At 41.3% G+C, this 9,245-nt stretch overlaps 1 long non-coding RNA gene across 1 annotated transcript; it reads right to left on the bottom strand.

Moving 5' to 3' along the window:
- Positions 1–2,692: 2,692 nt before the first annotated feature.
- On the bottom strand, positions 2,693–3,575 carry LOC147792655 (uncharacterized). The gene is made up of 2 exons (XR_015421241.1): positions 3,539–3,575; positions 2,693–2,842 (listed from the first exon to the last, which is right to left on the bottom strand). It is a non-coding gene; the product is annotated as an uncharacterized LOC147792655 (long non-coding RNA).
- Between the last annotated feature and the right edge of the window lie 5,670 nt (positions 3,576–9,245).

Raw genomic sequence — 9,245 nt, 5'->3', positions numbered from 1 at the left:
GTCGTCCGTGACTCTGTTTTTTTAGCACGTACTTCAAACGTCCCAGATTAAGGTTACCGAATTAGGGTCTCGATTTTAAGCACTATTTTACTGTTTTATGCTATCCGTTTCTTCAAAATTCGATTATAAATCATCAGTCCTAATGATTCGCCACAAAAGTTTCGAAAAACATCGACTGTGACTCCATTTTTTAGCACGTACTTCAAACGTCCCAGATTAAGGTTTCCAAATTAGGGTCTCGATTTTAAGCACTCTTTTACTCTATTATGCACTCCGTCTCTTCGATTCTAAATCATCAGGCCTAATGATTCCCCACAAAAGTTTCAAAAATCGTGAACCGTGACTCATGTTTTTTAGCATGGACTTCAAACGTCCCAGATTTGGGTTTCTGAATTAGGTTCTCGATTTTAATTACTCTTTTTCTGTTTTATGCACTCCGTTTCTTCGAAATTCTATTCTAAATCATTCGGCCTAATGATTCCCAACAAAAGTTTCGAAAAACGTCGTCCGTGACTCGGTTTTTTTAGAACGTACTTCAAACGTCCCAGACAAAGGTTTCTGAATTAGGGTCTCGATTTAAAGCACCCTTTTACTCTTTTATGCACTCCGTTTCTTCTAAATTCTATTCTAAACATCCGGCCTAATGATTCCCAACAAAAGTTTCAAAAAACGTCGTCCGTGACACTGTTTTTTAGCACGTACTTCAAACGTCCAACATTAAGGTTTCCGAATTAGGGTCTCGATTTTCAGCACTCTTGAATTGTTTTATGCACTCCGTTTCTTCGAAATTCTATTCTAAATCATTCGGCCTAATGATTCCCAACAAAATTTTCTAAAAACGTCGTCTGTGACTCGGTTTTTTGATCACGTACTTCAAACGTCCCAGATTAAGGTTACCGAATTAGGGTCTCGATTTTAAGCACTCTTTTACTGTTTTTTGCTATCCGTTTCTTCAAAATTCGATTCTAAATCATCAGTCCTAATGATTCGCCACAAAAGTTTCGAAAAACATCGACCGTGACTCCATTTTTTAGCACGTACTTCAAACATCCCAGATTAAGGTTTCCAAAGTAGGGTCTCGATTTTAAGCACTCTTTTACTCTTTTATGCACTCCGTCTCTTCGATTCTAAATCATCAGGCCTAATGATTCGCCAAACAAGTTTCAAAAATCGTGAACTGTGACTCGTTTTTTTAGCACGGACTTCAAACGTCCCAGATTTGGGTTTCTGAATTAGGGTCTCGATTTTAAGCACTCTTTTACTCTTTTATGCACTTTGTTTCTTCGATTCTAAATCATCAGGCCAAATGATTCGCCACAAAAGTTTCAAAACTCATGAACCGTGACTCATTTTTTTAGCACGTACTTCAAACGTCCTAGATTAAGGTTTTCGAATTAGGGTCTCGATTTTAAGCAATCTCTTACTGTTTTATGCACTCCGTTTCTTCTAAATTCTATTCTAAACTGATTCCCAAAAAAAGTTTCGAAAAACGTCGTCCGTGACTCTGTTTTTTTAGCACGTACTTCAAACGTCCCAGATTAAGGTTACCGAATTAGGGTCTCGATTTTAAGCACTATTTTACTGTTTTATGCTATCCGTTTCTTCAAAATTCGATTCTAAATCACCAGTCCTAATGATTCGCCACAAAAGTTTCGAAAAACATCGACTGTGACTCCATTTTTTAGCACGTACTTCAAACATCCCAGATTAAGGTTTCAAAAGTAGGGTCTCCATTTTAAGCACGCTTTTACTCTTTTATGCACTCCGTCTCTTCGATTCTAAATCATTAGGCCTAATGATTCGCCAAACAAGTTTCAAAAATCGTGAACTGTGACTCGTTTTTTTATCACGGACTTCAAACATCCCAGATTTGGGTTTCTGAATTAGGGTCTCGATTTTAAGCACTCTTTTACTCTTTTATGCACTTTGTTTCTTCGATTCTAAATCATCAGGCCAAATGATTCGCCACAAAAGTTTCAAAACTCATGAACCGTGACTCATTTTTTTAGCACGTACTTCAAACGTCCTAGATTAAGGTTTCCGAATTAGGGTCTCGATTTTAAGCAATCTTTTAATGTTTTATGCACTCCGTTTCTTCTAAATTCTATTCTAAACTGATTCCCAAAAAAAGTTTCGAAAAACGTCGTCCGTGACTCTGTTTTTTTAGCACGTACTTCAAACGTCCCAGATTAAGGTTACCGAATTAGGGTCTCGATTTTCAGCACTCTTGAATTGTTTTATGCACTCCGTTTCTTCGAAATTCTATTCTAAATCATTCGGCCTAATGATTCCCAACAAAATTTTCTAAAAACGTCGTCTGTGACTCGGTTTTTTATCACGTACTTCAAACGTCCCAGATTAAGGTTACCGAATTAGGGTCTCGATTTTAAGCACTCTTTTACTGTTTTATGCTATCCGCTTCTTCAAAATTCGATTCTAAATCATCAGTCCTAATGATTCGCCACAAAAGTTTCGAAAAACATCAACCGTGACTCCATTTTTTATCACGTACATCAAACATCCCAGATTAAGGTTTCCAAAGTAGGGTCTCGATTTTAAGCACTCTTTTACTCTTTTATTGTAACACCCCGCTCATCGTCAACGCGATTCACAGGAGTTACTACTGACCTCGATAATAAACTCCGACAACCAATGATAAATTTCAAAAAAATATTTCCAAAAACATCAAGTAAAACATTTAAAACGAGTGCTATTTAAACTTAAAACAACCGAAGTAGATTCTCGACAACGAAACCATAATTACATAAACAGACCCAGACATGGATTCCCAGTAGTCTCTAGCCCGCTGGTCTCGTCCTCGGTTGGCCTGCATCATCTAAATCTGGAAAGAAAAGTTATAATAATTTTGATGAGTAATTAGATTACTCAGTAAGTAGCTAGCTTATCATTCACGGGTTCATAACTAATCTTTCCAGGTGTTTTTAAGCTTTATTCATCACTGACTCCTAGTTCTCTTACTAGGGTCATCTGTTCGTTAATGAGGTATCTCAGCTACCTCCAGCTAGGTTACTGACTCTCCTTCGATATGCTTATCTAGAATTTTCGGACTCGTATGTAAGACTCGCTCTCGGTCAAATACGGCCCGTCTACTAATTGCTCTGGCGGCCTGTTTATCTCATATACCAACGGTCAGGAGTACTCATGCTCCCTGACTTAGCACACAGCGCGTTGGCCAGGAACTCCGCGGGAATTAGTAGACTATCATACTCATATAAATAAGCCATAGCTCAACAACCAATAAGCATATCTAGAGTCATAACCTTTCCATTAACATGCATAACATACTCACAGTTACTGTTACTGCATGCTTTCATACATGTATCATGTTCAACACATAGAACATTCTGACAATCATTTATATCATGCTTACATCACAGGCAAGCAGTCACAATATACAATAAACACTCAATATCATCAAAGCTCATCATAACATACTAAGCTCTTAATCAGGTAAACAACATACTCACATGTTGTAAAACAAGTTAAGAACTAGTTCATAGATCGATACGCTACTTACTTGGTTTCGAACTCCTTTTCCCCCTTGAATGTACGTTGAATAGTATTTCAACACAATTCCTCCCTATTAGACCTATATTTTATCAATTTCAACATAAGTATAGACCAATTTTGATAGGACAGGTCAAAAGGAGTCAAACGGGACAAATCGGGAGCCAAAATACCTTCTCACGCGCCAACACAAGGTCGGGGTTCGTTTCTCACGCGCCTGATCCGCACACAATCGCACTTCCACTCGCGGCCTCCCACGCGCCTCGCGTGTCCTTCACGTGCTCGTCTTCAACCTCTCCTCCCTGCCATTTTTTCCCAATCTTTTCTTTTAATACCCGTTGTGTCCCGAAGCAAAAATTTCATCTCTACCGCTCGAATTTCGTTCTGATTTCTTCTACAACTTTATAGATCTTCTAACTACGGTTCTAACAAGCCTTATTTCATAACTTATTATGCAGTATGAATCAAGATATCGAGATTTAAAGGTTCGGTGATATGGGTTTTTCGTTACCTTCGAATCACCATCCGATTCAGCTCGTGGCCGTATCCCCTTCCTCAAATGATTCCTCAGCAACAACCCCTCTTCCTTTACCCTCGATTGATGTCCAATTTTAAGCAACCAAAACTCGAATTCTCAAAAATTTCCTCCTCTGTTTTCTGGGTTTTTCGCTAATCACTCTTCTTCGTTTTTCTTCCTTTTTAAAACCTAATCAAGGCCCTAATACGCTTCCATACCCTCTAACAATCCACTCATCCATCCCACGCCTCCAGCCTACGCGTCCGCCGCCCCTCATCCCCCTTTACAGCAGCTGCTTGACGCAGCTGCTTCGTTTCGATATTTTTTTTTTTTTTAATATTATTATTTTTTTTTTTATTATTATTTTTATAATAATAATTATTATTATTATCATCATCATCACCAAACACACAACAAATAAATACATATTATCATTATTTTAGGTTGTTACAATTCTACCCTCCTTTTAAGAACTTTCGTCCTCGAAAGTTTCCAACTCCCTAAACAAGTATGGATACTCTCGTTTAAACTCCTCTTCTCTTTCCCAAGTAGCTTCACTAGCTTGCTGATTCTTCCATAAAACTTTAACAAAGGGAATATCTCTGCTACGCAAAGATCTCACTTCCCGTGCTAAAATTTTCATGGGCTGTTCTTCGTAGCTTAAGTCCTCCTTTAACTCCAAGTCTTCATAATGAAGAATATGCATAGGGTCTGCAACATACCTCCTCAGCATCGAAACATGAAAAACATTATGTACAACATCCAACGCTGGTGGTAATGTCAATCTATAGGCTACTGGGCCAACTCTTTCGAGAATCTCAAAAGGTCCAATAAAACGTGGACTAAGCTTCCCCTTTCTACCAAATCGCAAAACACCACGAACTGGTGCAATCTTCAGGAACACATGATCCCCTACCTCAAACTCTAGGTCCTTCCTTCTAATATCTGCATAACTCTTCTGACGACTTTGGGCGGTCAAAATTCTCTTCTTAATCTTCTGAATCGCCTCATTGGTCGTTCGTAGCAAATCTGGACCTAATAGCGGTTTACTACCTACCTCCTCCCAATAAATTGGAGTTCGACACCTCCGTCCATAAAGTGCTTCAAAAGGAGCCATCTGGATAGTTGACTGATAACTATTATTATAGGCAAATTCCACCAAATATATGTAGGTGTCCCAACTGCCAGCAAAATCAAGTACACATGCACGCAACATGTCCTCGAGAATTTGATTTAATCTCTCTGTCTGTCCATCTGTCTGAGGATGGAACGCTGTACTAAACTTCAGTTGTGTACCAAGGGCTTCCTGAAGACTCTTCCAGAATCGAGAAGTAAACCGTGTATCCCTATCTGACACAACAGAAACTGGTACACCATGCAACCTTACAATCTCCTTTAAATACAATTGTGCCCACTTGTCAACCGAATATGTAGACTTACCCGGTATAAAGTGGGCTGTCTTAGTTACTCTATCCACAATGACCCATATCACTGTAAACCCTAACTGGGTTCTAGGTAGTCCTGTAATGAAATCCATAGTCACTTATTCCCACTTCCACTGAGGCACATTTAAAGGTTGCAATAATCCAGCTGGTTTCTGTCTAGGTGCCTTAACTTGTTGACAAGTTAAACACCTACTCACACATTCAGCAACATCTTTCTTCATCCCAGGCCGCCAAAAGCATGTTTTCAAATCCTGATACATCTTTGTGGCACCTGGATGCACCGTATAGGGCGACTCATGCGCCTCAGATAGAATCTTCCTCTTGATCTCTACATCGTTTGGCACACAAGTTCGGTTCTGCCACTTCAAACATCCATCACCCGTTATCCAGAAATCCTTGATTTGTTCAGTTTCAAGTTGCCTCACAACTTTTGAAAAATAAGGGTCCCTTTGCTGACTCCGAATAATTTGTTCCTGCAACGTCGGACAAATAGTCATAAGAGCTAGCTGAGCTGCCGCTCTCCTGACCAAGACAGCTATCTGGGCTCGTTCAAACTCCATCTGAATGTTGTGTTGTCTCGTTAGCATTGCAGATGAGTGAGCTGTCTTACGACTCAAGGCATCAGCTACCACATTAGCTTTACCAGGATGATGTAGGATCTCCACATCATAATCTTTTACCAACTCCAACCACCGACGTTGCCTCATGTTGAGCTCTTTCTGGGTGAACAGATATTTAAGACTCTTATGATCCGTATATACTTGTATCCTCTCACCGTACAGATAATGTCTCCATATCTTCAGAGCAAACACCACAGCAGCTAATTCTAAATCATGAGTTGGGTAATTGCGTTCATAATCCTTTAATTGCCGAGAGGCATAAGCAATAACTCTCCCGTTTTGCATAAGTACGCACCCCAACCCATGCTTAGAGGCATCACTATAAATTACTAGGTTTCCAGTACCATCAGGTACAATAAGCACTGGGGCTGACGCTAATCTTTCCTTGAGTTCCTGAAAACTACTTTCACAAGCTCGACTCCAATCAAATTTCTTCTCTTTTCGGGTTAACTGAGTCAGTGGTGCGGCAATCCTTGCAAAGTCTTTAATAAAGCGCCTGTAATATCCGGCTAAACCCAGGAAACTTCTCACCTCAGTAACTGTAGTTGGTTGAACCCAACCTATAACTGCCTCCACCTTTGCTGGATCAACAGTTATACCATCCTTGGATACCACATGACCAAGGAATACTACCTTTTGAAGCCAAAACTCACATTTTGAGAACTTGGCATATAATCTTTGTTTACGCAGAACCAACAAAACCTTCCTCAAATGTTCTGCATGTTCATCGTTTGTCTTGGAATAAACCAAGATATCATCAATGAACACAATGACAAAAGAATCCAGAAAATCCTGGAATACCCGATTCATCAGCTCCATAAACACTGCAGGGGCATTAGTCAAGCCAAAGGAAATCACGACAAACTCATAATGCCCATACCGAGTACAAAAAGCTGTCTTCGGTATGTCATCTTCTTTGACTCTTATCTGGTGATAACCAGAACGAAGATCAATCTTCGAAAATATTGCTGCCCCTTGAAGCTGGTCAAACAAGTCATCAATTCGCGGCAAAGGATACTTATTTTTAATGGTCACCTTATTCAGCTCCCTATAGTCAATACAGAGACGGAGTGTGCCGTCCTTCTTTTTCACAAACAACACTGGAGCTCCCCATGGTGACACACTAGGTCGTATGAATCCCTGGTTCAACAATTCCTGTAATTGCAACTTCAACTCTTTCAATTCCGCGGGAGCCATCCTATAAGGAGCTTTAGAGATAGGTGTTGTCCTTGGTTCTAGTTCAATACCAAAGTTGACTTCCCGCTCTGGTGGTAAACCAGGTAATTTATCAGGGAAAACATCCAGGAATTCATTCACTACAGGTACAGTTGATACATCTGTATCCACTCGTCCCACTTCTACCACACTAGCCAGGAATGCCACAGCACCGTGACCAATTAACTTCCTAGCCTTCAAAGCAGTAATTGTCTTGGGAACACTTCCCAGCTTCGTACCCTGAAACCGGAAGCTCTTTCCCATCGAGGGGTGAAAAACTATCTCCTTCTTATAACAATCGATACTGGCATGATGAGCAGACAACCAATCCATGCCCAAAATAATATCGTAATCATACATATCTAGCACCATTAACAACATGTCTAATGGTTGGCCGGATACTTCTACTTTATTCAGTTTCACCTTTTCACGGGTCATCAATATGACTCCTGAAGGTGTAGAAACTAAAATCTCATAACCTAAAGGCTCTACTTCAAGTCGGGCTTGACAGACAAACGATAATGATATAAAAGAATGCGTCGAGCCAGAATCGAATACAGTATAAGCAAAATAGCCAGATATGGGTAAAGTACCTGTCACCACAGTGCTGGCATCCCCCGCTGCCTTGCTTGTCGTGGCAAAGGCTTTACCTCGAGCCTGAGGATGTCCCCCGGCACTCAACTGACCCCCTCCTCCACCTGGAGCAGATCGCTCGGGGCGCATCATATTAGGGTTCTTTGCACTACGACATACTCTGGCGAGATGACCAGTCTTGCCACAGTTATAACATATCTTGTCTGCAGCATTACAAGATCCCGCATGAGTTAACCCACACTTACTACAACCTGCCCTCCCTTCACCTGAATAAGGCCGACGATCAACTCGTTGTGGTACCGTCTGCTGTTGCGAACCCGTGGATATTTGAATAAATTTTCGTTTACCACTTGGTCGTACCTGACTGCTAGAACCCTGATTATTCCTCGGGGTGCTAGCATCTAATTTCACTGCAGCATTATAAGCCGTAACAAAATCTTGAGAAGCATGGGCAGACACGGATCCCTGTATCTCTTGCCTCAAACCCTGAATAAAGAGATCCGTCTTCTCTTCCTCAGTAGCAACCATAAGAGGAACAAATCTGGATAATCGTGTGAATTCCGCCTCATACTCCTCTACTGACCTATTACCCTGTTCCAATTGCATAAATGCTTTTCGGTTTCGCAATCTCGCTAGAGCAGGATAGTATTTCTCACAAAACTCATGTCTGAAGGCCGCCCATGTGATTGGGGCCCCACCAGCCTCCATCTTCGGCTTCTTTGATTTCCACCAGAAATGGGCTGGTCCCTCCAACAAATATGTAGCACACAACACCTTATGATTCTCTAGACAGTTGTAGAATGTAAACTTTGTTTCAATACATTCCAACCACCATTCAGCTGCCTCAGGATCAGTCCCTTTTCCTCCAAAAGTTGGCGGGGTAAGTTTCATGAAATCTCGTATGTACTCACTCTCCTCTGTCATACATCGTCGGCCATAAGTTACTACCCGCGATGGTGCCTCTGTCACCACAGCTGTACCAGGTAGCTCTGTCAACCGTGTTGGAGGTATTACTGTCTGAACACCTTCTCCTGGTGCTTCAGACACTAATGTCGTCTGGCCCGATACAGGTGCTGTTGGAGCCGCCTGGCTTCCAAGACCAGCAAGGGCTGCCTGTACAGCTTGGTCCACCCGGCTCTGCACCGCCTGATCTACTTGACTCTCAATCAATGATTGTAATGCCTCCAAAGTAATCACAACAGTCGGCTGATCTCTAGATGCCGACTGAGCAGCAGGCTCCGGAATCGCCTCTGCTGGAGCAGTTCCCTCTACAGGCTGCCCCTCATTTCCCAAGTCCACATTGGACGTACCAGGGTCTAAATTCTT

Source organism: Cucurbita pepo, chromosome 5 (assembly GCF_057944985.1).
Source record: "Cucurbita pepo subsp. pepo isolate OVF chromosome 5, ASM5794498v1, whole genome shotgun sequence".
Lineage (NCBI taxonomy): Eukaryota > Viridiplantae > Streptophyta > Magnoliopsida > Cucurbitales > Cucurbitaceae > Cucurbita > Cucurbita pepo.
This window is presented reverse-complemented; position numbering and strand designations above follow the sequence as displayed.